The sequence below is a fragment of the Erinaceus europaeus genome, chromosome 18 (assembly GCF_950295315.1).
Source record: "Erinaceus europaeus chromosome 18, mEriEur2.1, whole genome shotgun sequence".
NCBI lineage: Eukaryota > Metazoa > Chordata > Mammalia > Eulipotyphla > Erinaceidae > Erinaceus > Erinaceus europaeus.
This window is the reverse complement of record NC_080179.1, coordinates 2,058,865-2,086,094: the sequence shown is the minus strand read 5'-3', so window position 1 is coordinate 2,086,094 and position 27,230 is coordinate 2,058,865. Positions and strand designations below refer to the sequence as shown.

Sequence of the window (27,230 nt, the reverse complement as noted above, 5' to 3'; positions counted from 1 at the left end):
CGAGAGTTCCAAAGTTCGAGAGTAAGAGAGAGAGTTCCTGAGTCCGAGAGTTCTTGAGTTAGAGAGTTTCTGGGTTACAGAGTAAGAGAGAGTTCCAGTGTGCCAGAGTTTCAGAGGGCTCTCAAGTATGAGAGTTCCAGAGTGACAGAGTTCCTGAGTTCCAGAGTAAGAGGGAGTGCTTGTGCTGCCGCAAAGAGACAGCAGAGTTCTGTTTGGTGATTAGTTTGTCTTAGTTTATGAATCGTTGTTCCTGAATAAAGAAATACAGCTTCCCTGCCCAGACGTGTGTCCGCGAGTCTCTGTTCACCACTGCGAAGCTAACCCGCCCGGCTAGAGCTTAAGAATTTTAACAACACTGAACTGGTCACAGGGAAGAATTTCACACTTAGATAAAAAATGGCCAAGCACATAAAACTTAAACAAGCTGTGGAGATCCCACTAAAAAGCAAACGCCGGACATGTTTCGTTTGTTTTTACTACAGCACTGCTCAGTTCTGGCTTATGGAGGTGCGGGGGATTGAACCTGAGACTGTGAAGTCCAGGGCATGAGAGCCTCTTTGCATAACCATTATGCTGTCTAGCTTCCACCCAACACTGGGCATGTTTAAATTGGTCAGCAAGAAGCATCTGAAACATTTAGTAAAAGATCAAAATTTATTCTATTTATTACCAGTGACTTAATAATGATTTACACCATTATAAGAGAGCAAGGATTCAGCCTGTGACTCCACACAGTTCCCACCACCAGCGTTCCTGTCCCATCCCCTCCACTGGAAGCTTCCCTGTTCTTTATCCCTCTGGGAGTCTGGACACAAATTCTCTATGGGGAGCAGAAGGTGGGAGTTGTGGCTTCTGTCATTGCTTCTCCGCTGGACATGGGTGCTGGCAGGTGGATCCACACCCCCAGCCTGTGTCTGTCTGTCCCTAGTGGGGCAGGGCTCTGGGGAGGGGAGGCTCCAGGACACATGGGTGAGGGCGTCTGCCCAGGGAGGTCAGGATGGAATCATAGTAGCATCTGCAACTTGGTGGCTGAAAGACAGAAAAATATAAAGCAGGGCAAAATGTTGAATAACCCAGGAACCCAAAAGTAGGAATAGAGTAGATGAGATTAGAGGTCTTTGTGTGGGAAGAAGCTAGCAAATCTATTTTATATATCTTCCAAGAGGCCCATGGATTTAGTAATTTTTGCCTGCGCCCGACAGCTAACATGCAGGTGGACTCAATGTATTGTCTGGGAAGGTGGTGTCAGAGTTGAGACTAGGACTCGAAAGCTGGATTAGAACACAGAGTAGCTCTCAAACATGAACAAAGTATATAAATACCATTGACCTTTCAGCCCATCCATCTGACCCAGGGCCCATGTCTATTCACACTCAGCACAGGAGCCTGTGTGACCTCAGAGTCCCTGTCAGTCTGAGCTCACAGTCCAGGGTCACAGCTGGGAACATTCTAGGCTGCACTCATGTCAGGAGGGGTAAAAGGAAAACATCATTACATTTACCTTGTAGAAGTTTATTACCAAACAAAAATCAAGTTAATTCATAAGTAAAACTTGCTACCTGTCAGAACAGCTCTTACCACTGTTTCGAGGACAATAATGAAATCATTCAACAAAAACCTTACATATTCAATGTGCAGTAAAAGTATAATAATCATTTTGAATAATCAAGAGACTGTAAAAAGCAAGGAGGAACCAAGCCTGTCATTTTTATTAAAAAAGCAGAAATGCTAATTTAGGATTAGAAGGCAAGGTCTCTATGTGTATTCACTCAGGGCTTTATAGGAAAACGAGTTTATATAATGAGGAAAGAGTATTAATCATATTTTTGGTATTCTGTATTTTGTAATGTTTTGATATCTTAAAAATATTCTTGCTGGGGGAGTTGGGCAGTAGTGCAGTGGGTTAAGCACACGTGGTGCAAAGCACAAGGACCCGTGTAAGGATCCCGGTTGGAGCCCCCAGCTCCCCACCTGCAGGGGAGTCGCTTCACAGGCGGTGAAGCAGGTCTGCAGGTGTCTGTCTTTCTCTCCCCCTCTCTGTCTTCCCCTCCTCTCTCCATTTCTCTCTGTCCTATCCAACAACAACCACCTCAATAATAACCACAACAATAAAACAACAAGGACAACAAAAGGGAATAAATAAATAAATATTTTAAAAAATTAAAAGTATTCTTACTGGGAAGAGATGGAATGTCCTTCCAGAGATAAGTCAGTCCATAAAGGCAGTGACATATCCAGCCCAGTGTGTAACTCTGACATGCAAATTTTACCTCAGCCTTAAACAGAGTCACACACATACCTGGTTTTGATGGTAAAGTAGCACCATCAGCTTCAAGTCAGGGTCATCTTGGTGAGCTCCTAGTCTTCAGCTGATGCAGGCTTAGAGGGGTTGGAATTGCATGGACATAATAACTAGATTTTTCACTAAACTAATAATGTGTGTTTGAAAGCAAGAGGTTAGAGTTTATTAAACCAAATAATTCTTCCCATAAAGTTAGATTCTTTCTTTTTCCCAGAACATGGGAATTTCACCTTATCTTCAAAATTGTGAACACAATTTTGTGAACACACAAATTCTAGAGACGAAAAAATATATGAAATATGTCATGTTGTTCTGGTTGAAGTGAACAGCATAAGACTGAATATAATTTAATAGCTCACCTTACAATATTCAAATAGAAATAGTTCAATTTGAAGCATCAAAAGGAAAAATCTGGAAATAAATTAACATAATTTCAAGGCTTTGTGGGATGACATCTAGAGATAGTGTACTTATAACTGACAGAAAATGGAGAAGGAAAATGGTTAAATACAGAGTATAGTTGCTTAATTTTCAAGAAAGCATAATATATCTGAGCTTATTAACACTGCATCTAGTCCTTTTGCTTTCATACGCAAAAAGAAAAAAAAAGTTGCATTTTATCCTCTATTATGACTAGCGGAAGGAACTCCAAGATTTCTGACAATGATTAGCAATATTAAAATATAGAGAACCCTATCATCTGAGTTGTTTTTTTTTCTAGTATAAATTTCTAGTAGCCAGTGTTTATAGCTTCAATTAATCTTCATCTATTAAAAAACAAAGTTCAACCCTAGTTGACAAAAATTAAAGTAGAATAGTCCACTAAGGTATTTTGCCAAGGATGAATGATTTTCCAAGTGGACCAAATGGAAGAGAACAAAATTGAAGCATTTTAGTCATTCTCTATACTAGAATCTATGAACCAGGGAAGCCTTAAAGTTGAAGAGGCCTGAGGAGATACGATTGAAGAAGTAGTCTAAAGTAAATGAGCTAAATCTAGACTATATGTTTTTTTCATATGAAGATATGGTTCAATGGTAACATTTATTCTGCAAAGAGACTCTCATGCCTGAGGCTCTCAAGTCCAGGTTCAATTCCTCACACCAACATAAGCCAGAGTGGAGCAGTGCTCTAGTAAACAAAGAAAGACAGAGAGAGAGAAAGAGAGAGAGAGAGAGAGAGAGAGAGAGGTGGAGGGAGGGAGGGAGGGAAAGGGGGGGAGAGAGAGGAGGAGGAGGAAAAAGGAAAGAAGGGAAAGAAAGGAAGGGAAGGGAAGGGAAGGGAAGGGAAGGGAAGGGAAGGGAAGGGAAGGGAAGGGAAGGGAAGGGAAGGGAGGGGAAAATATAATGATGACATTTTTAAGCATCTGTGTGAGACACTTTACAGTTTAATCATAGCAACTCAAAGGTATGGATGATAGATAAGCAGCAACTGATAGAGAAAAAAAATCAATTCAACAAGACACATGTACTCTCTGTCCTGTCCACTTACATCCCACTGTGAATGAACTTAAATGTGTATTTGCTTTCTTGTTCCCCGACTTCCTCCTAGTACTCACTGATGGTTCAGTTCTTCTTCTAGCGTTTGCACTTCTTCCGCAGCCAGTCAACAGCGTCAGGTTGAGCCTGATGTCAAGTTTCGAGACCTCCTTTGAATCTGGAGAGGTGGCAGTCGTTGACTATGTGGGTCACAGTCTGTCTGGAGCCGCAGGGGCAGTTCGGGTCGTCTCTGGCTCCCCAGCGATGGAACATAGCGGCGCACCGGCCATGGCCTGTTCGATAGCGATTGAGGAGGGCCCGATCATAACGTGCCAGGTCAAAGCCGGGTTGACGCTTGCAGGGGTCTGTGATGAGGTGTTTGTTCTTGACCTCAGCTGACTGCCAACTCTGTTTCCAAGAGTCTGGAACAGAGAAGTTCAGTGTAGGCGTAGGGGACCAGATTGGGTGACGAGATGTCAAGCGTTGGACAGGGTGGGCGAAGATATCCGCGTATATTGGCAGGTCCGGTTGAGCGTAGACGTGGGAAATGAACTTAGATGATGCCGCATCCCGACGAATATCTGGCGGGGCGATGTTGCTAAGAACTGGCAGCCATGGAACCGGGGTGGAACAGATGGTTCCAGAAATTATCCTCAGTTCAGTTAGTAACATCTACTAATTCTCTTGGTTCCCTCAAATTCTTTTGATGTTTTACTTCTTGCTTTTGGAAAATAGGGCTAGCAAAATAAATTCAGTTAGAAGGAGATGCCAAATGAACTAAGTAATAAATTACTTAATCTACAAAATTATAAATGTATGTAGACAGTAGAATGGATGTAAAGTACAGGGAGAGCTTACTTAAGAGCATGTCTGCTGTGGGTGACTCAGGCTTCAGCCCCCAAAACCTTTGGGGAAGAATTTTCAGTGGTGTGGTCAGTCTCTCTCTCTCTCTCTCTCTCTCTCTCTCTCTCTCTCTCTCCCTTTCTGTTTGAAAAGCAGTTTGCCCTGAGTGGTAAAGACCTGTGATTATATATATCTGATGTATACAATATATTATACTCTACAAAGTATATATTATATATTAATAAAATACAAAGAACTACAAATAAACAGTCTACTGGGCATGATGTTCCCTAATACTAGTTATTCAAAACGCAAATTTTAGCTGCATTATCTGATGAAAAACAAACAAACTGTAGCATCTGAATACCTGAATTTTTTCCTGCAATACAGAAAAACATTTGCATACTTGGTCTTCACTGTTAGGGAAAAGTTTCACCTTAACTTAGAAAAAAAACCTGTTTTATAACAAGGAATTTAATATTCCCTGGTTTCAGCAGAGGGAGAATACCGCCTTTTACAAAATATTCCAGGGTCAGATTTTAGCTAGCCTAACATCTAATATCTCATAAAAGGAAAGCACATCCTGACTGATGAAAAACTAGTCATTTATGTTTGGCAAAGACTACTGGGAAAATCCTCAATCACTTGTAATAGTTCAGAAAACTGAATATTTCAAATATCAGTTTACAACCAGGACGAGAAACTTACTGGAAATATAAATAAAGTCTTGATTAAGAAAAAAATAGTCTGACTGATAAAGTAGGACAAAAACTAGACAGTCAATAAAACTTGGTTAACTAAAGAAAAATAATTGCTGAGAACATAAAGTGAGAATAGAAACTATGCAGGGTGTAAACTCTCTTTCCCTTAGTTCTCTCATAATAAATGAATTAAAAACTAATTTCAGATACATGGGTTTGTTAAAGTTCACATAACTTTCATAAAACACAATTTGTCACTCAGAGTACTGAAAACTCAGAAAGACATTTAAAAACACAGTATTTCTGCAGTTTATCTCTTTCCTGCACCGCTGCATACTTAACAGAAATAGGGAACATTTATCTGGACGATTTTATTTACTCCTTTGTTTCTGAATAATTGTTTGCCAGAGAAATGTGGTTTTACTGAGTTTGGGGAAATCCTAGCAAAGTGTAACTATCTCATCTTCAAATTAATTATATATATAGTGCATCTGTGTTAAAATTGCAGGTTTATCCCCTTGTGTGGTAACAATAATACAGAAGATTGAAACACAGGGACAATAAAGGAATATGGTCTCTAGTGTTTAAACAAAAAGGCATAATTTATTATAATCACAAGTATAAATAGAAACGGCGAAAACAGCAACAATTTCCTAGAATTTGCTTGTGTGTGGGATGGATTTAAATAAAAAAGCAAAGCTTCATGACTAACAATTGTTGCTAATACAATTGCAGTTAAGTGATGTTGCCTTTGAATAGATTGTTTTCATCACAGACCATCTGCAGGTGTGAGTCTATTTGCTTAAAATTGAAGCAGGATCATTGTCAGTGCACAGGAAGGGGATAGAGAGGTTCTAACAGTGTGGTGTAGATGTTAGTTTACTGTCTTTCATGTCGTTAGGCACTTTTGTTTTTATATGTAATAGATTAATTATTAAATTACTCTTTAAAATACATTGATGTATGTGTTAGAATAATACATATTTGCAGCATGTATATTCACTTATTTTTCATGAGAGATACAGAGAGTGTTGAAACTTTAACTTAAAAAGGGTTAGATTTAGGGCTTCAGTGCATAAAAGGTTCACAGTGGGAGCTGAGAACAGGTTTAAACAACAGAAGGTTTTATTAGGTTGGACCAGGTAAAAGGCAAAATAAGCTATTATCATCAGGGGTAAGAGTACGCTAGGTCCATAAAGTCTGAATGTAGTTATCAAAAGCGTAGACCCATAAGATAAACAATTGTCAGCTCTGGTAAAGGCTGCTCATGGCTGTAGAGGGTCTGAAAGTTTACCGGCCAGCAGAGTCACACGTGCTCAGTTTCCAGGAGAAGTGGCCAGGGCAGATACTTGGGGCATCTCCGTGGAGAAGCTTCTGACCAGGAGAAGCAGCAGCAGCCAGAGAGCTGACCTGCTCCAAGTCCCTGCCTACTACCTTCCCTTCTCTGTGTGTCCTGCCTCAAGGTGACGCTATTCATATGCTAATAATCCCAAACTCCTGTTGGAGTCACAACAAGAGAGAAAAGTGATGATAGATGATACATAGATAATAGATGGACAGATGACAGACTGACCATAACACTGCTCAGCTCTGGCTTATGGTGGTGCTGAGCACCGAACCTGGGACTTCAGAGCCTTAGGAATGAAAGCCTTTTGCATAACCATTATGCTGTCTCCCAGATCCTCATGTATATTTCTTATAGCTGATAAATAGACATCAAGTGAGGACTATGATAATTAAGAAATCAATATCAAAATACAAAGCAACTTGTTCCAGGGCCAGGTGATGGCGCACCTGGTTGAGCGCACAAGTTACAGTGTACAAGGACCCGGGTTCAAGCCCCTGGTCCCCGCATGCACAGGGAAAGCTTTGCGAGTGGTGAGGCAGTGTTGTAGATGTCTGTCTCCCTCCCTCTCTATCATCCCTTCCCTCTTATTTCTGGCTGTCTCTATTCAATAAATAAATAAATGTAGTAAGAGAGTACAAAGCAACTTGTTCCTACCTAAAAATGATAAAACTAAGCTATCTATCTATTTAACGGGATTATCACTGGAGCTCAGTGCTGACACAACGAATCCAGGGGCCATAGTTTCTTTTCTCTTTCTCTCTTTCTTTCTTTCTTTCTTTCTTTCTTTCTTTCTTTCTTTCTTATTTCTTTCTTCTCTTTCTTTCTTCCTTCCTTTCTTTCTTTTTCTCTCTCTTTCTTTCTTTTTAAAAATTTGATAGGACAGAGAGAAATTGAGAGGGGAGGTGGAGATAGAGAGAAAATGAGGCACCTACAGACCAGCTTCACAGTTCGTGAAATGTTCTCCATGCAGGTGGGGAGCTGGGATCAAACCTAAGTCCTTGGGTGTGGTAGCGTGTGTGCTTAACAGAGTGGGCCATTGCCTGGTCCCCTTAACTTAACTTTCTAATAGACAGATTGAATTGATTATCATTGTGTTTCTTCTTTAAAAAAAAAAAAAGATTTTTTTTCTTGCCACCAGGAATTTTGCTGAGGCTCAGAATCTGCATGATGAAGCCATTGCTCCTGGCTATTAGTTTTTTTCCTTTTCTTTATTTCTATGTTCTTCTTCTTTTTCTGTCCTCTTTATTTTTATTATCATTACTTATTGGATAGAGATGGCCAGAAATTGAAAGCATTGCCTTAGGCCTGAGATACTATTAAAATCACAATCACTCCTTGCTAAATTGGTTGGAAAACTTGTGAACTAAAAGTTGTCAGTGATGGAGGCAGAGCGACTTAGAAGCCTTCATCAAGACTTCTTCCGAGATCAGACGAGATCGGGCGTGCTCAGGATGGTATGGCCGTAGACTCATCGAGACTTCTTAATGAAGGACTAGGTAGTCTTTCTTGTTTTCACATTTCAGTGAATATACTGTTGCTTTACAAACTGCTGAAAATATTGAGACAGGTTTATGCAAGCTTTATGTCACTTTATATTTTTGTTGACTTACAAATTACCTTTATATCCATTTATTTTGCTTTTGCATATACCACTCACATCTTGACAATAATATAATGAGCAATGTCTTCTCATACCACTCACAGCACAATCTGAGCATTTTAAAGATTTTTTTAGCAAGCAGAAAATAACTGATGTTATAAAAGCCTGAAGTATCAACAAATTGCCAAAGCTGCCCTCGCACTTTCCAGAAGATATTTTACTCTAATACGGATATAGGAAACTTTCTGGCACTTAGGTAGCTAATCAAACTGACAATTATTTTCTTCAAGATTTGCATTGGCAGCAAAACAAACCCAAAGTTTCATCAGCATTTTAATAGATGATGAAACTAAGCCTCTGAATAACACTTCTTAACGGGCAGGAGTAGACTTTAGTGTACGTGTAGATGTAAAATTGCATCATGACCAAATTATAAGTGCAGTGGTGATCTGAAAGGAAATTAAAGAGAGAAAAATGAAATAACTATTACTTTTATATGCATGTAAGTACCCTCATAGATGTGAAAGAAAGCAATCTCAGATATAGGGCACTTGATAGTCACTACTTATTAACAACAAAATTATATAACAGTTTTTAAAGTAGAGTAAATAATTTTAAGTAATGAGAAACCCACCTGGATCTCTACATGTGTAGATGTTTCCATAAAGAGCTTCATGCCAAGCACTGAGTATAAGAAATAGAATATGAAGTTTAGAAAGTCCCTGGGAAGACTCAGGTTATAAGCGTTCATTGTGTGTGTGAACCAAAGACTACGGTCTCTAGTCTGATCGCTTCCAGACCAATACTCTGATCACAGTTTCTTATAAAAAGAAGAAATCACAGTTGGGGAGACAGCATAATGGTCTGGCAAAAAGGCTCTCATGCCTGAGGCTCTGAGAACCCAGGACTAGTTCCTAGCACTACAGCAGGCCAAAGCTGATCAGTGCTGTGATCTCTTTCTCTCTCATTAAAAATAAATTAAATATAATATCATAAAATAATTTTTAAAAGAATTTAAGACATGAGAGACAGCACAGTGGTTCACGCCATAGGCATGGGGCTGTCAGTTCCAGCACTTAGTTCCACAAGAGTCCAGTAGTTCTTCAGTGGTGGAGGAGGAAGGGGGGAGGGGAGCATTAGACTTTAAGATTAGAAAGGACTATATTTGTATACAGAACTAATGTGTATTAAAAATAAGTTGGTAAGGCTGTTCTTTCAGGGATCATTTTTATAGTATGATAAAAAAATAAGTTGGTGTCATTATAACATTAGCATTTACTTTCAGTTCACATGGTTCACATGCTTGCTTTAAATTTCCAGTTTATTTGGCTAAAGATACAGTAGCTAGTTGTTCTACAAGGTAAAAATAGTTGCAGCACAAATAACTTGCTCATGATCACCCCATCTCCAGAGGCAAGAGGCTTGAACACTTCAAGTGATCATCAAAAGGTGTGTGCTAGCCTGTAGCTCTCTACAGAACCTGCAATTGCTAACCTGTAGCTCTAGTGTTTGTTCTCCTCATTTTGTTTATTTTTAGTGACAAGTCAATTCTAAAAGAAGACTTCCTTTAGTTTGGAGATATATTCACTCATAGTATCAAGCAGAAACTTCTATTGTTAAAGAAAATTCTCTTACAGCTTGACTTTCCCTCCAAAATCTCTTGCTTGTGATTGCTGGGGTCTACTATAAGAGGCAGGATTTTTTTTCCATAAAGAACACAAACTAGATAGTTCAGTCAAAGTGACATTTATATTATAGTATATAGGGGTTCAATTTTATTCGATGTTAGAAAAAGTATAATTCACAGAAATGTCGAAACAAATGTAATATAATTGGAAGTGTAACCACACTCTAATATTGGTTACTGTGTCCCTTCTTACTGGTGATAAATGAGCCAGACAGGAAAACTCAAGATGCTGGCAAACTATTCATGAGCACATACACTGACAGCCACATATCGATCCCCTTCTCACAGTTTCTCAGATCCCAGAGAAAATGCTACCAAGAGCCTCAGAAAGTCTCTGGCCCCTGGAGGTTTGGGGGAAATATTCTTCTTTAGGGTGCTAACTTTTGAGGACCAAGGGCCCAGAGAGATGAACATGTCTTCCTCCAGTAGACCTCATCATGGTCTCTGGACAGTGCTTTTTAACTCCCTCTCCTCTCTTCAACTCTCTGAAGGTATTTAGCTTATGACGCCCTGTTCCAAAGGGACTCAGGATGACATCAGGGAATCTAGATGTTCACTAAGAAGCACACAGACCTCCACACTGTCTCAGTGAGTCTAGGAGTGGCCACCTGAGGGATGAAGATGACTCCCACACCTACTTGTGAACACTGATGGAAACGCAGTGGCCTCTATTCTATTAACCTCCTCTCCACCTTCCTTGGTGAAATGAGACAGCCAACTCAGAGTTTATAACAGACTCTCAACAAAGTAACACCATCTCTCTCTCTCTCTCTTTCTCTCTCTCTCTCCCTCCACCCGCCTTTTAATGTGGCAAGCTTTGACTTCAGTTTCTTGCTCTAGCCTTACTAGTCTAATTATTTCATAGTAATTTTTAATGATAAACAAAATCACTGCCGTTATCCCCATTATGATGGGTTTGTCTTCTTATGTAAGCGGCTATTTATTTTATTTCGCGCTTCCTTTTTCTTGGAGTCTGAACTGTATTTACAGTAACCATTAAAGTGATACCTTTGCTTTTGATGATGTTTGATTTATTTCAGATACGAAAACAGTGACAGTGATTCATTTGTATTTAGACCTTTTACTGATGGTGTTATTTTGATATATGCTTTATATAATGCTTATGAAGCCTATAAAGTGTTGATGACTCATCTATTTCTCTGCTGACAGAGTTGATGATCAAGGTAAAAGGGGACATATACAAGTTCACATAAAGATTTAATGAAGCAGTAAAAACCGAAATTTCTGCTTCCTAAATGTCCATCATCTTACTCTTTTATTCTATGTAATAACTGACGTGATCTGAGGGGCCTGTAAGGCCAGACAGCCAGTTATAAAAATAAAGAAACTGGTGGTTCTGAGAAGTCCACAGGCTGCCAGCAGGAGGCTTGAGAAACACCTTGGATATTAGCAAGCTGCCTCCGAGCCAGTGGCCTCTGTCCTTGCAGCTTTAGTTGCCGGGTCTCATCTCTTATCTTTCTCCTTGACTGAAATGACATCAAACATAATAAGGATGAGATTGTATATATATATTTTTTTAATTTTCTTTTTCTCTTTGTTCTAGTACCCCTGGGTCAGAATAAATTTTCACACGACTCTACTCCCTGATGTAATATATAGCAAAGGCCTCTTAGCACCAGGTCTCTGGAGATACCCGTGCAAAAAAGATCCAGAAAGTAAACAAAGCAATGAAAGCACAGCATCGCTAGTAAGGGCCAGGTGGGGGTGCACCTGGCTCAGCGCACACCCTACCGAGTGTGGGTACCTGCGTCCTTTGTAACAGAAACCCTGGTAGCCATCTGCGAGGGGAAGCTTCATGAGTGATGAAGTAAGAGCAGGGCTGCAGGTCTCCCTGTCTCTCTCCTTCTCTGCCATCCCCTCCCCTCTCGATTTCTCTATGTCTCTGTCTAATAATAAGTAATCTGAAATATAGAAAACTTAAAAAAAAAAAAAGAAAATGTCAATGGTGGTAATAAGGATAAAAGGAAGGCTACATGTACTGTTAGCCAACAGAACAAGTGATATAAAACGGATGAGGATTTTATTTTATTTGGGGGATACAATTGGATTTATTCTTTAAGCACCCAAATGTTGGAAGGATTGTAGTCAATGAGATGAGTAGAACACCAGACTTGATCATCCTCCCAAGGACACCAAGGGAACTGTACCAATTAGAACATTGAAACAAGAGAAAGGATCACTCTGCAGGGAGATGTGAGTGCTGCTTAGTGGAGCTCAAAGTCTTTTGAATAGTATGTACAGACCAGTTTGCAAAACGCACACATGAAAAGCATCTTAGTTGACTGCTTAAATAAGGTCATTTACAGAAAGACTACTCATTTGAGCTTAACCAGGTTCAAGGACACCAAACACAGCAGTGGAAAGTAAGGGCTGAAACCACATCTCCAGCCTGAGCAAGGGAATAAGCTTGAACTCATCCCCTGTGCTTCTGCTCAAGTGCGTATTCACTTCGCAAGGATGCTACCCTGGCACTCATTATCTCACTTTCAGAGAAGATCAATTGTATTGCACTGTCTTTTCACCCAGTAATATATAGAGACATCCATTAAATATATTTCACATATATGCAAATTGTATTGCTTAGATAACAGTTAGTATCAAGATACGATTGAGAGAAGTAAGCCATTGAGCTTGAGAATCAGTTTTCTATTGCCATGATGACACTGCACAATAAATTTACTCTAGAAAAGCTGGATTACAGCTCAGGAAATGACTCAGATGGCAAAAGATTGGATACTCATGCCTGAGTTTAAAACCCAGCATTGCATGCACTAGAGTAGTGATTCTCTCCCTCTCTCTCTCTCTCTCTCTCTCTCTCTCTCTCTCTCTCTTTCTCTCCTCTGCATCTCCTATTGAGCTCACCAAAAAAAAAAAAAAATTCAAAAATGGGGAAGGGTATGGATAAAATACCCATTCACCAAAGAATAAATGCAAAGGGGTCAACAAACACATAGAGATATAGACGAAATCACTGACGACTAGAGAAATGCAAATACTGATGTCAGTCAGATACCACTTGACTGCTGTGACAGTGTGTGCTAAAGACGGGCCGTTTGGGCTAGCAGGTGATCAAAATTAAGACACAGAGTAAAACTAGAGTTAGTTTTCCATCTTAGATGTAAGTTTCGCTTTTATTAGGGAAAGAGAACTAAGATTTCTCTGGTACAATTGGGATAAGTACTGAAAGAGACAGTTCTTTCTCTTTCCTTGTAAGTTTCTTCATTCATGTGTATTTCCCCTGTGTCTTCTGTAATAGAAGCTTTTGCTAAAGAAGTATTTTGGCAAAGCCAGAGCTGTTACTTACCTACAGTATCCTACGAGAAGAGAGAGTCAAAGGGCTGTGCCATGGTATTTTAACATCATCTAGATGTAAAAGTTGTGGTTTATTAACACAGGTGCCCAGCATAATTAACTAGATAATTAGTTAGACTTGAAAATCTGTTATGCTGCATGTTAGCAAGTTATCCCCACACAGTTGACCAGTCAAGATCAATGACGGAGATCTGATGGTGAGAATTGTGTGGAGTTATACCCCTCTTATCCTATGGTTTTGTTAATGTCTCCTTTTTAAAATAAATTTAAACAATTAAAAAAAAAACACTCCAGTGGTTCTCAAGAACTGAGCCAGGTAATGGCGTGTCCTGAGAACCTTACAGCTCTTCATGACATCAGTGTCTCACTACTCTGTTCTCCCCAGCCAGCTTTTGCAGATTGAGAACTACAGACAGAAAAACAGAAGGAGATAGGCAGACACTAGGGCCTGGAGGCCTGGAAGGCGAACTCAGAGCTGGGCTGTGTGTAGGACAACATAGGTGCATTCCGGGTGAATGAGGCAGTCCACTCTCTCCCGGAAGCATCTCAGAAAGCATTCTTGCATTCTTGCTTTCTCTTCTTTTCTTGAAAACCAGGTTCTAGACTACAGAGCTGAGCTTATAAACAAGGGGTTTGAAGCAGTCATCTGACTTGGACCCCTTGTCTAGGTCAAGGATATAAAAAGTTACAAAAGGGGAGTCAGGTGTAGCACAGCAGGTTAAGCACATGTGGCACAAAGCACAAGGACCGGCGTAAGGATCCCGGTTTGAGCCCCCTGCTCCCCACCTGCAGGGGAGTCGCTTCCCAGGCGGTGAAGCAGGTCTGCAGGTGTCTGTCTTTCTCTCCCCCTCTCTGTCTTCCCCACCTCTCTCCATTTCTCTCTGTCTTATCAAACAACGACATCAATAATAACAACGATAACTACAACAATAAAACAACAAGGGCAACGACAGGGAAAAAATAAATAAAACATATAAAACAAAGTTACAAAAGTCCGGACAATGCATAGCAGTGGAAGAACTCTACAGAGTGAGCTTCTTTGGGGGGAGATGTATTTCCCGTGTATAATCAGGGCAGAGAATGTGGAGAGTTACCTTCTCGCACTAAGTTCACTAGAGGCAAACCAGAATGCAGTGGGCGGCCTGCAGAGAAAAGAGTGTCCCTCCGTGTTTGGACGGCAGGCAGCTTCTGTCTTCTCTTTACTCCCAAGTATGTGAAAAAAGCTACTTCCACTTTCTGATAAGAATTGGCCTTTCCCAAAATAAAAAGTTCAGTACTATACATCTGATTTGGTGTGATTTATTATTCGTTTGGCTTTGTTTTGTTTACTGTAGAGGGAATGTTAAATCCTTCCATTTTATGTTAAGGTCAGCTGTCAATTATCTATTGATAGAAGCCCATGACTTTGTTTATTGATTGCTCAGCTTACACTGCTTGCTGGATCCGTCATCCTTACAGAAGTCGTCTAGACAGCCAAGGAATGAATAAAAAAGTGACGTGCACTATGGAAAGCTTCACTGGTTTGTTCTCCCTTTAGCGCTTTACCACATAGGATGTAAAGATGCAGTGATGGTGATACTTCGTACCGTTTATTCCTTCAGTCGGAAATAGCGCTCTCATTACCACACAGAACAACTCATTCCAACAAGTCACATTAAGTTAGGTTTTCTTCCTGTTCTCTGCTTATCCACTCTGCTTCTAAATCAAATGTTAAGTGTTCTCAAAACCACTACATGAATGTAGAAGATATGATTCAAACACTTAATTTTATAGATGTCAAAAGATGATAAATTAATTACTGGGCCTGGCTAAGCGCATGGATTACCCAGTTCAAGGACTCGGTTCCAAGCATGGAAGCTTCACAAGTGGTGAAGCAGGTCTGAAGGTGTTTCTCTCTCTCTCTACTCCCTCCTTTCTTTTTTTTTTTAAATTTTTATTTATTTATTTATTTATTTATAACAAAACCATAGGGTAGGAGGGGTACAACTCCACACAATTCCCACCACACAATCTCCATATCCCACCCCCTACCCTGACAGCTTTCCCATTCTCCATCCCTCTGGGAGCATGGACCCAGGGTCACTGTGGGTTGCAGAAGGTAGAAGGTCTGGCTTCTGTAATTGCTTCCCCGCTGAACATGGGCGTTGACTGGTCGGTCCATACTCCCTGTCTGCCTCTCTCTTTCCCTAGTGGGGTGGGTCTCCGGGGAAGCTGAGCTCCAGGACATATTGGTGGGGTCTTCAATCCAGGGAAGCCTGGCCGGCATCCTGATGACACCTGGAACCTGGTGACTGAAAAGAGAGTTAACATACGAAGCCAAACAAATTACTTCAATTACTTTCTGTTCTATCGAATACTTTTTTTTTTTAAGGAAAAAATGACCACCAGGAGTGGTGGATTCATACTGCCAGCACCAAGCCCCAGCAACAATCCTGGTGGTGATATATATATATATATGAAATTAACAGAAATAAAGTATTAAATTCCTCTTTGGTAACAGATGTTGCCTATGTGAACCAATATATTCTTTTTTTTTCTTTTTTCTGCCTCAAGGGTTGTAGCTGGGCCTTGGTGCCTGCACTACCAATCTAGTGTTCCTGGAAGCCATTTTTTCCATTTTGTTGCCCTTCTTGTTATTGTTGTTGTTGGTTATTGCTGATACTGCTCTTCTTGTTGTTGGGTAGGACAGAGAGAAATGGAGAGAGGAGGGGAAGACAGAGAGGGGGAGAGAAAGACAGACACCTGCTGACCTGCTTCACTGCTTATAAAACGACCTCCCTGTAGGTAGGGAACTGGGGGCTCGAACCAGGATCCTTGCACAAGTCCTTGTGCTTTGCATCATGTGAGCTTAATCCACTGCGAGACCATGAGCCAATAGATCTTCAGAATTAGTATGAGGTGTGGGGAGACAGCATAACGGTTCTGCAAATGACCTTCATGACTGAAGTCATTAGGTCTCAGGTTCCGTCCTCAGCACCACCATCAATCAGAGCTGAGCAGAGTTCTGGCCTCTCTGGATCCTCCCCTCTGTACCTATCTCATTAAAATCAGCAAACTGTCTATAACAAAGGATTTCAAGATGACGGCAAGGTAAGTTCATTCATAAAATGAAACTTCCCAGGACATTGTAAGTGCAGGCCTCCCTTCCTACCCTTGTGAACAACCACTTATCGCCTTATGTCTACCTTCACTGCACGTTGACTTTACTTTTACCTTTAAGATACGGTAGCTGCAATTTATTTTGACTTCGGTTCTCAAAACGTCGTCTGTAAATGACTGAACCACACTGACATCCTTATCTTGTGATTTCCCATATCTAACCCCCGTTCAGAAGTTCACATCTTATTCAACACCACCAGGTGACTCTTCCACAGTTTATTTTCATGGGTATAGTTTATTTCTTTGCCCTTATTGTTACATCTTAGAAACTGCCGGCTCCCACTTGGTTGTAGACTTTGTGTCAGTGTGTTCTCTCCAGCCCGTTGTCTGAGCTTGCTGACACATACATTTTGAAAGCCCATTTTCCTGCTTCTTTCATTCTTGCGCATTCATGATCATTATCTCCTAAATTGCCTTCCACTGCTACATTTTCAGAATAGGAAATATAGGTAATGAAAAATGTCGCTAGCTTTTGGTCATCTGTTTTGGAATCCCAGATTCTTTAGAAAATATTTAAAAGGTAAAAATATTCTTCTTTTTCATAACTTGACAAATAATTTTAAAACCATCCAAACCAAGTGATTGGAGGTTCAAAATGTGTTTACATTCTTTACAGGTGAGACGTTTATTTAGAGGTATGTCTCTGGTTTTCAAAATTGCTGTAATATCAACTTATTTGGCGTTTCTTGGGAAACCTGTCCAACTTTGATAGAATATATATATGCATGATGCTTGCTTCTGTTTATTTGCTTTCTGAAAAAAAAAAAAGACTTAAGAGGAATGTAAAGGTGCCCTTTCCTTCAAGGTGGAAATCGGAAGTGACCATTGTGAAGCTCACTGGTCCTCACTGCCAAGTGATCTCCCATGAGCCTTCCCTCACTCATGCGCCTTTCTCCCGTGGAAGGAAGTTCTCGCTGGAGGAGTCCGTCTTTGCTGTTCATAATGGCTTTGTCCCATCTTCTAACTTCATACAACTTCTTTTTTTAGCATCTTTACACTTTACAGATATTAGAAAAAGACTTTCTAGGGGGCCAGAGGGTGGCTCACCTAGTTGAGTGCACTTATTACAGTGCTCAAGGACCTGGGCTCAAGTCCCAGCAAGGAAAAAGCTTTGCGAGTGCTGAAACAGTGCAGTCAGTATCTATCCATCCATCTATCTACCTATCTATCTATCATCTATCTACCTATTATCTATTTATCTATCTACCTATTATCTATCTATTATTTATCTATCTATCATCTATCTATCATTTCCACCTACTTTTTTGATGTATGGCTGTTTGTATCCAATAAATAAAAGTAATAGAATATTTATAAAATAAATAAGAGAAATAGTCTTTTTGTGTGTCTTACTTTGTGTGTGTGTGTGTGTGTGTGTGTGTGTGTGTGTGTGTGTGTGTGGTCCCTATGCTCTGGGGAATCCCTCAAGGCTCACTGGGCACTAGAGGGAGTCAGATATACAGGTCTTAAGGAGTACTACGCCTGTTAGTAAGTGCCTGCTGGCCTGCCCTGGTTTACCAGAGTGTTCCAGCTATAAGAAAAGACCAAGGGAGCTTCCCTGTGCTTGGCCCATTTAGTTCCTACCAGGACCAGGTATGTTGGTGGACATAAGTGGGACCAGGTCATTTCCAAGGCTCGTGGGCCCTGTGCTCAGCCAGCAGCAAGTGGCCATTCCAGGACGCCTTATTCGCATCGCGTCTGTAACAGTTCATTACTGGGTGATTTTGTTTTCGAAAGATGCAAAGTTAGTCATTTTTGATCAAGAAAGGATTCATTTTTTTGCTTTAATTACCTCACTCTATTCATTTACTTTATGATTAACAGGAAGTTTCAGGATTTTGAGATTTAAAGGGTAAAGTCCTACACTGAACCTAAGTGCAAAGCGCAAGGACCGGCATAAGGATCCCGGTTCGAGCCCCCGGCTCCCCAGCTGCAGGGGAGTTGCTTCACAGGCGGTGAAGCAGGTCTGCAGGTGTCTGTCTTTCTCTCCCCCTCTCTGTCTTCCCCTCCTCTCTCCATTTCTCTCTGTCCTATCAACAATGATGACTCCAATAATAACTACAACAACAATAAAAAACAACAAGGGCAACAAAAAGGGATTAAAAATATAAAAAATAAAAAATAAAGGAACAGGCACACAGGAACAAAGCCTGGATTCTACTCTGCCAGGGAAACTTTGAAAAACAATGTCGGTCAAGCACTGCTACACAAGCATAATAACCCCCCACGAAGGAGAAAAAGCTTGGAGAGGGTGGGGGCGCACCTGGCTGAGCGCACATGTCACAGTGCTCAGAGACCCAGGTTCAAGCCCCAGGTCCCCACCTGCAGGGGGAAAGCTTTGCGAGTGGTGAAGCAGGGCTGCAGGTGTCTCTCTGTCTCCCTCTCTCTGTATCAGCCCCTTCCCTCTCAATATCTGGCTGTCTCTATCCAATAATAATAATAACGGCCACTGGAGCAGTGGATTCGTAGTGCAGAAAATGAGCCCAAGCGATAGACCTGGAGGCAACAACAACAGGTAAAAAAACAAAACAAACAACAACAACAAAAAAAAAACAGGAAAGAAAAGAAAAACTTTAAATAAAATCTTTCACTTTCTCTCACGGCATATTGGGAGAAAAGTTAAGGAAACAAGTACAAATAAAATTAGAATAAAATTTGATCTAAAATGTCCTAATATGTGGTTATAGAGAAAACACACTGCTATCACATAATAGAATCCCAGCTGGGGGAGGGAAGGCAGAGCTGAACCAGCAGGAGGGCAAACAAAGCTGAGTGGACAGGACATATCCACAGAAAAAGGATTCAGGAGACTGGGGACACTGTGTACAGACATATTTGTCTGAGGGGTGGGTGTGCCTGAATATCTTTTTTGTGTGTTTGTTTGTTTCCCTAAGTGCATTTTTAGATGACTAAAATATACATAAGACAGTTTCATGAAAACATTGAGCTTTATTATGTAGAGTTAAATATCTGTAAATCATTTTCTGCTTAATTCAATTGAGCATCGAGTGAAATGTATACCACTTGAAACAGCATCTCTGGTGAAGTTAAAGAGATCCACCAAGCTGTGCAAAATGAACTTTTAACAATGCTCAAAAAAATACTCTCAGCAGACTTCAGAAAGCTTGTCTGTGGTCCAGCCTTGGCTATTCACCACTGGTGACCAAAAACACCTTTTAGAAAGGGCTCAGCACAGCTTAGCTTGATCTGTTTATAACCTTATGCGAATAGAATTATGCAGCTTTACATCATGTGGTCGCCTTCTCTTGCTCAGTGTACTGTCTGAGTCATCATCTATGGTTTTGCATATCTCTGCAGTACATTTTTTTTCTACGTTGGGTTCATAATATTGACACCCAAGACTCTGAATACAGTGCATCTCCTCTTTATGAGTATGGATTGGATGTGAAATTGATGTCATTGTGATTGGGGCTGCCATAATCATTTCTGCACATTTATTTTAGAGTCTGCATTTTCTTAAATACTATATATAAACAGGTTTGCTATGTCAGGTGTATATTTGACTTCATAGTAAATCAAGTTATTCCTGGGTTGACTAGTTCAAATTCCCATCGGCATGCGAGTGCTAGCTTGGCAGCATGCTTAGAAAAATTGGATGTAGGGCTAGACATTTAAAGCAGTTCAGATATGTGTGAAAGTCAACACGGTGTTTTAATTCTTATTTTAGTGGTATGTGAATCCTTCAGATGAGTATCAGATGAAATTAGTTATCCTAACTGCATATGCTAATGACAGTGTAAGCAATTAAAATAAATAAGTGCAAACTATAATTTGGCAAAATTCAAAATTTTAATAATTATAGCAAAACTGTCTAGAACTATATGACAGTAAAAATAATGCATGTTCAAATTATTTAAGTAGTGTTAAAATAAAATCTACAAACATGAATGAATAGATTGTCAAAAGGTAAAACTGAGGATGAACTAACTACAGTATCTCAGAATCTTAGAAATAAACAATAGAATAAAAATGACTTTATTAAAATAGTTAAATTAAAATGGAAAATAATGAGTAAAATATATATACAATAAGAAAGACCAATGAGGTAAACTGGCTAATTGAACAGTTTAATAAAATATATAAGTATACTTCATTTTATCAGAGTAAAAGTCAAGTAGGCATAAATCAATAAAGTCGGGAAATGGTGGTCATAACTATAGAAAGCATCAGTTATACAAATAAATTGAGCTAACATATGTGAACAAATTAGTAACAGGATTATAATTTTTTAAAAACAACTTGACCACAACTCCCTTAAGCACAGATTGGATATAATCAGTTCTGAATCCATTAAGCTAAAGCCACTTAAGGACAAAGAAACATCACAGAAAACGTCAGGTGAAACCTGGATGGTTGTGGCTGGTGGCACCACAGCAAAGGACTCTGGGAAAGGAGGGGAAGGGACAGGAAGATGGACACTGGGGTCCTGGTGTGTTCCTGGACGCCAGTCAAGAGAGAGGAGAGGCTGGGCCTGTGTGTTAAGGACTAGACTGTAAACCATTAACCCCAAAATGAAGTAAAATAAAATAAAGATTTACTTTGTGAAAAACATTTCCACCCCACAAACAGGGAGGTAGGTAGCACTGTGGATAAAACTCTGCAATTTGAAGCGTGAGGCCCCAAGTTTGATCCCTGGCATTGTACATGTCAGAGTGGCATTCTGGTTCTCTCCCCTCCTCTCTCATGAATAAATAAACCTTTACAAAAAAGCAGGCACTTGCACACACGCACACACTCACACACACTCACACACACACACACACACACACACACACACACTCACACACACACACACACACCAGCATTTAGAAGGGTCACTGCCAAAAAAATGTTATTGAATACATTCAGTCTTACACATTTTTACTGAAGAAAAGAGAAAAGGATTGCTATATTATGTAACTCATTTAGTAATGCTGGTACCAAACCTGACAGCCACAATGGGATAACAAGATTATACAAGGGAGCAGGGCGGTAGCGCAGCGGGTTAAGCGCAGGTGGCACAAAGCACAAGAACCAGCCTTAGGATCCCGGTTCGAGCCCCCGGCTCCCCACATGCAGGGGAGTCGCTTCACAGGCGGTGAAGCAGGTCTGCAGGTGTCTGTCTTTCTCTTCCCCTCTCTGTCTTCCCCTCCTTTCTCCATTTCTCTCTGTCCTATCCAACAACAACAACATCAGTAACAACAACAATAACTACACCAATAAAACAACAAGGGCCAGAAAAGGGAATAAATAAATATTTTAAAAAAGAAATCTATACAAGAATTTACATATGCATGCTGGTGAAAAATTCAAAATTAAATATTAGTAAGTTAAATTTAACCAGATAGTAAATTGGAAGTGTACATCACAACTATTATTACAGTTCTGCCTTAATTGTTTTCTCCTGTTCACAGATCATAAAATGATACTTGTTCGAAATTAAAGAAATGCTTTGAACTGTGGAGAATTTCCCTGTGTGATCTTTTTTCAAAACTGTGTCTGGATTTAATGTATTGCATCAAAGTAAAGGACTCTGGGGCTGTGAGGGGTGGAGAGGGGTCAGGTCCCGGAACATGATGGTGGCAGAAGAGCTAGGAGGGACGTTTGAGTGTGATGTGGAAGACTGAGAAATCTGACACATGGACCGACTTCTGCATTTTACTGTTGACTGAATCCCCTCAATAAGGAAAAATTAAATAGTAATTGTTAGTCATTTCGGAGGAGTTTAAATCTGAACACACTCACCTGGACTGAGTGTCTGAGTTACAAATACACATTTACAAAACCAAATGTGACCAGGTTAGTTGCTAGATAGATATTAGAATCTTGATCATACATTGGAAGCAAAAATAATAGTTGTAGATTGGATTGGATTGTTTATTGTTTCTAAGCGATTGTATCTGGAACATCTGTCCCAATGTGGTCTAAAAGATGACTGAAGATTATGTCAGGAAAGTCCGTGGTTGGAGTTTTATACTTGCAGAACATAATGCTTTGGAATCTTTGTTTTGTGAGAGAAAAGAATGTGTGATTCTCTGTGAGCACTAGAAACCCAATAAACATATGCTCTCAAAAATCTGCTGAATCTGCTATCTAGATAAAAATAAGACATTTGCCTAGCAATTAAGGTAAATTAAGCAGCTGTTTCTTACTATATCTGCTAATGCCTCTTTGAAATTGTAAAGTGTTGATGGGAGATAGAATTGAGAAGAAAACAATATCATTCCCCGTTCCCATAGCAGTTCACTTTATGATTATCATAAGGGGTTTTGCAGCTGGGAGTGACTAGATATAAAACAGGACAATACAGAAGCTGCTTAAACTGAAATGAATAGTAGAAAGCAGGAGAGTTAGTGTTTCAGTTGAATATACATAAATAAAATCAGACTTTTGGAATGTTCTTAGGAAAACCCAACATGTTGGACAGGCCACGTTTTCATTTCAAACTCATGAATGTGAAAGGAACACACACCTCTCCTCAGTATACCAGAGACCAATGAGCACTGCAAAGCGTTTGAGAGCAGGCTGTTACACAATTTAAATGTGGGCATGACATATACAATTTGGAGTGTTAACAGAAAAAAAAAAAAGAGTTTAAGGAGAAAAGTAAACTTCAAATAAAACATTGTCTCATACAACTAATATTTTCATGTTATTGAATGAGTTTTTTTGTTTGTTTGTTTTACATTATCTACCTATTTCAAATGCTTCTTTAGTTGTTTTTTTTTCAATTTGTGTTATTTGATTCATATGGTAAAGGGAGAATCTTGAATTATCAGGAAAATTATATACATACATCTACATGTACAAGCTCAAATACTTAATTGAAATATTTCATTTTGCTTAAATATGATAATACACTTATTTTTTCTTTATTGAGATTAATGGTTTACAGTTGACAGTAAAATACAGTAATTTGTACATGTGTAACATTTCTCAGTTTTCCACACAACTACAGTTATATTATTATTATTATTATTATTGCCTCAAGGGTTATTGCTGGGCTCTGTACCTGCACTATGATTCCACTACTACTGAAGGCCATTTTTTTCTCTTTTTTTGCCCTTGTTGTTATTATTATTGTTATTGATGTTATTGCTATTGGGCAGGACAAAAAGAAATGGAGAGAGTAGGGGAAGACAGAGAGGGGGGAAGAAAGAAAGACACCTGCAGACCTGCTTCACCGCCTGTGAGGCCACCATCCTGCAGGTGGGGAACCGGGGGCCTGAACCAGGATCCTTCTGCTGGTCCTTTCACTCCACGCCACCATGTGCACTTAACCTCGTGTGCTACTGCCAAGCTCCTTACAGTTACCTTTTAACTTGAATATTTTTATATAGTTGGAAAATCAACAACAACAAAGTAAAATCAGAAAAGTACCATTCTTTAAGTGAGTCCCAGTCCCATTTTAAAACCATTTTTAGAAATTGCTGAAGTTTTCATGTTAATGTTTCTCCCTTTCTCACACCATTTTTTTACTACTCCCAAGAAATCATATCTCTCTTTTCACTTTTGTTTACTAGAAAAATTGAGACAGAAGGGAAAACAGCAAATCGCTGGATGAGAACTTCTTTCAGCTTAGTGCAGATCAGGTTTGATCCTAGGCCGTGTTCATGGCAGACTATGTGACCTTTTAAGATGAGCTCTCTTGCTTCTTCTTCTTCTTCTAGCGTTTGCCCTTCTTCAGTAGCCAGTCAACAGCGTCAGGTTGAAAGCCTTCAGGAGCTGCTTGTTGCTGGCTTTGAAAGTGACTGGGATCCATGTGGATTCAGTCGGCTAGGAAGGATGGTCAGTTTCTCCAATGAATGGGTCCACACGGGATGCACCACGGGAAGATCGACCCAATGCATCCCACAAATCTTGCTACGACTTTGGCACTTTAAATGATAGTGTTTTCTATAATGTCTGTTCATAAACCCTCATTTTTTAAATGAAATTTAAGTGATGTTAGGTATCCTTTTTCTTTCCAGTTTTTACTAGTGATTTTTTATTCACAAAGTTTACAAAATTATGAGATAACCATTCCCACCCCCTGAGTTTTGTGTCTTCATTCCCTCCATTGGAAACTGCAGTGGGTCTCCCAACTTCACAGATATGAATTGACTATTACTTCTATAATTATATTTATACACACTTGCAAATTTTTTCCCTATGGTCCCATCTTCTTTCTAAGTCACATTTACACCTATTACTACTTCTGAATATCCTTCCTTATTTCCACTTTTCTCTCTGACTCCTGATGGAGTCGGGGTTCAGAGAACCTCTGGTTGTCTTCCCTTAACATCTCTCCCCCTCTGGACCAGAGTATCAAAATTCTTCATGGGATTCAGAAAGTGATTGTTCTGGCTTCTGTAATTGTTTCTCCACTGGACATTGGCATTGTCAGCTGATCCTTCTGTTTTCTCTAGTGGGGTAGGGCTATAATGGTCAAATAAGAAAAAGGGTTGCAGTGAATGAGCCAGGACAGAAGCCCAGAAAAATCCAAGCAAGTGAGAAGCATCTAACAATGAAGAAAATACCCAAAATTAACTGAAGCACTAATCATAGGAGTGAGGAGAACATTTGAGATGGATATAAAAAATGGTGAAACAAAAATAAAACTATGAATGTAAACACAAACTATCTTAAGGCAATTAGAGAACTATAATGTGAAATAGCTGAGTTAAAAACACAACTAGCTGAGCAAGCTAATACAATATCAGAACAAGGTAACAAAATAGCTGAAGGAAGGAATAGAGCTGAGAGAAGTCAGAGCAGAATATCAGAAGCAGAAAACAGAATTAGCAAGATTGAGATTCAATTAGAGAAACCTAAGAATGAAGATAACCCGCCAGATATTCATCGGGATGCGGCATCATCTAAGTTCATTTCCCATGTCTACGCTCGACCTGACCTGCCAATATACGCGGAGATCTTCGCCCACCCTGTCCAACGCTTGACATATTGTCACCCAATCTGGTCCCCTACGCCTACACTGAACTTCTCTGTTCCAGACTCTTGGAAACAGAGTTGGCAGTCAGCTGAGGTAAAGAACAAACACCTCGTCACAGACCCCTGCAAGCGTCAACCCAGCTTTGACCTAGCACGTTATGATCGGGCCCTCCTCAATCGCTATCGAACAGGCCATGGCCGGTGCGCCGCTATGTTCCATCGCTGGGGAGCCAGAGACGACCCGAACTGCCCCTGAAGCTCCAGACAGACTATGACCCACATAGTCAACGACTGCCACCTCTCCAGATTCAAAGGAGGTCTCGAAACTTTACGTCAGGCTCAACCTGATGCTGTTGACTGGCTACGGAAGAAGGGCAAACGCTAGAAGAAGAAGAATGAAGATAACCAAGAAACATATTCAGAGACACTGAAAGCAATTACAAAACAATGGGATGTCCTCAAAAGAAGTAATATATGCATTATTGGCTTACCAGACAAGAAAAGAGAGGAAAGGACATTCTACAGGAGATAAAAAAGCAGAAAAACAGAAAACTTTGCCACTCTAAACTATATATATATATATATATATATATGTGTGTGTGTGTGTGTGTGTGTGTGTGTGTGTGTATATATATATATATATCATCAAAAGTTCCAGAGAATCCCAAACAGAACTGACCCAGACCTAAAGACATCAAGGCACATCACAATTACAATGAGTAAAGATAAAGAAAGGACCTGAAAGCTGAAACAGAGTCTCATACAGAGGAAAACCCATTAGATTATCAGCAGATTTCTTGACACAAACTCTAAGAGAATGGCAAGGTATCTGTCGAGCATTAGATAAAAAAGGCTTTCAGCCAAGAATAGTATATCCTGATAGACTGTCCTTCAAATTAGATAGAGGGATTAAAACCTTCTTGTACAAGTAATGGTTAAAGGAATCACCTGTCACCAAACCTGCCCTGAAAGTTCTAAAAGGTTTCTTATGTTAGGTAGCTGTGTTGCTGTGTTATACATTCCCTGTCCAAAAGCTATATTGAAGCTTGTGTTTAGAAACAGAATGATGCAAGTGTTAATATACTTCTAAGTCTTTTGAACATATGTATCAAAGAGCAGATCTGAGCATTGCCTAAACATACTACTGGTAGTGCCAATAAGCTTGCTTAAGTATGTTTCATGATGGTGATAGTTTTCTACAGGGAAGAGAGAGACATATACAGACACATACAAATTCCGTGTTTTGCTCCTTTAAACTAGTCAAAACAATATACTAGCTGCTAAGTTTGGAGAAACATATTCAAACTTCTGTATAGTCATTGATGCATATAAAACATAATGTTAAACATTAAAATCTCTTCTCTTTATCACCATCATCATTGATATGTTACTTATTCCAGAGCTGTACAGACTTCTTTTTTTATTTCTATGGTGCTTTTTGGTTATTAAAATATTTTATTTATCTATTAATGACAGAGATAGGTGAGAAAGAGAACCAGACATCACTGTGGTACATACATTACTAGGGAGTGAATTTAGGACATCATGCTCTAGAGTACAGTACCTTACCCACTATAACACCTGCCAGACCACTGCTTTATTCACTTTTTTCCCTTATTGAGGGATTAATGTTTCACAGTCAACAGTAAATACAATAGTTTGTATATGCATAGCATTTCTCATTTTTCCACACAACAATACAAACAGGTCCTCTGCCATCCTACTGGTGCTTTTTAGTTTAAAATGCAAAGTACATAAATATGAATCTGTGTTGGTTTATATCTAAACCATTAAATGCTGGTGTCAGAGAATGTAAATTCCTGTACTATATTTTTTATTTTAGCAATA

At 39.7% G+C, this 27,230-nt stretch overlaps 1 long non-coding RNA gene across 1 annotated transcript in view; it reads right to left on the bottom strand.

The window, feature by feature from the left end:
• Positions 1–647: 647 nt before the first annotated feature.
• LOC132534296 (uncharacterized) overlaps positions 648–27,230 on the bottom strand; it is a 91,796-nt gene continuing 65,213 nt past the window's right edge. Inside the window, exon 4 of the long non-coding RNA XR_009546019.1 lies at positions 648–1,029. This is a non-coding gene — a long non-coding RNA (uncharacterized LOC132534296). The remainder of the gene's footprint in view (positions 1,030–27,230) is intronic.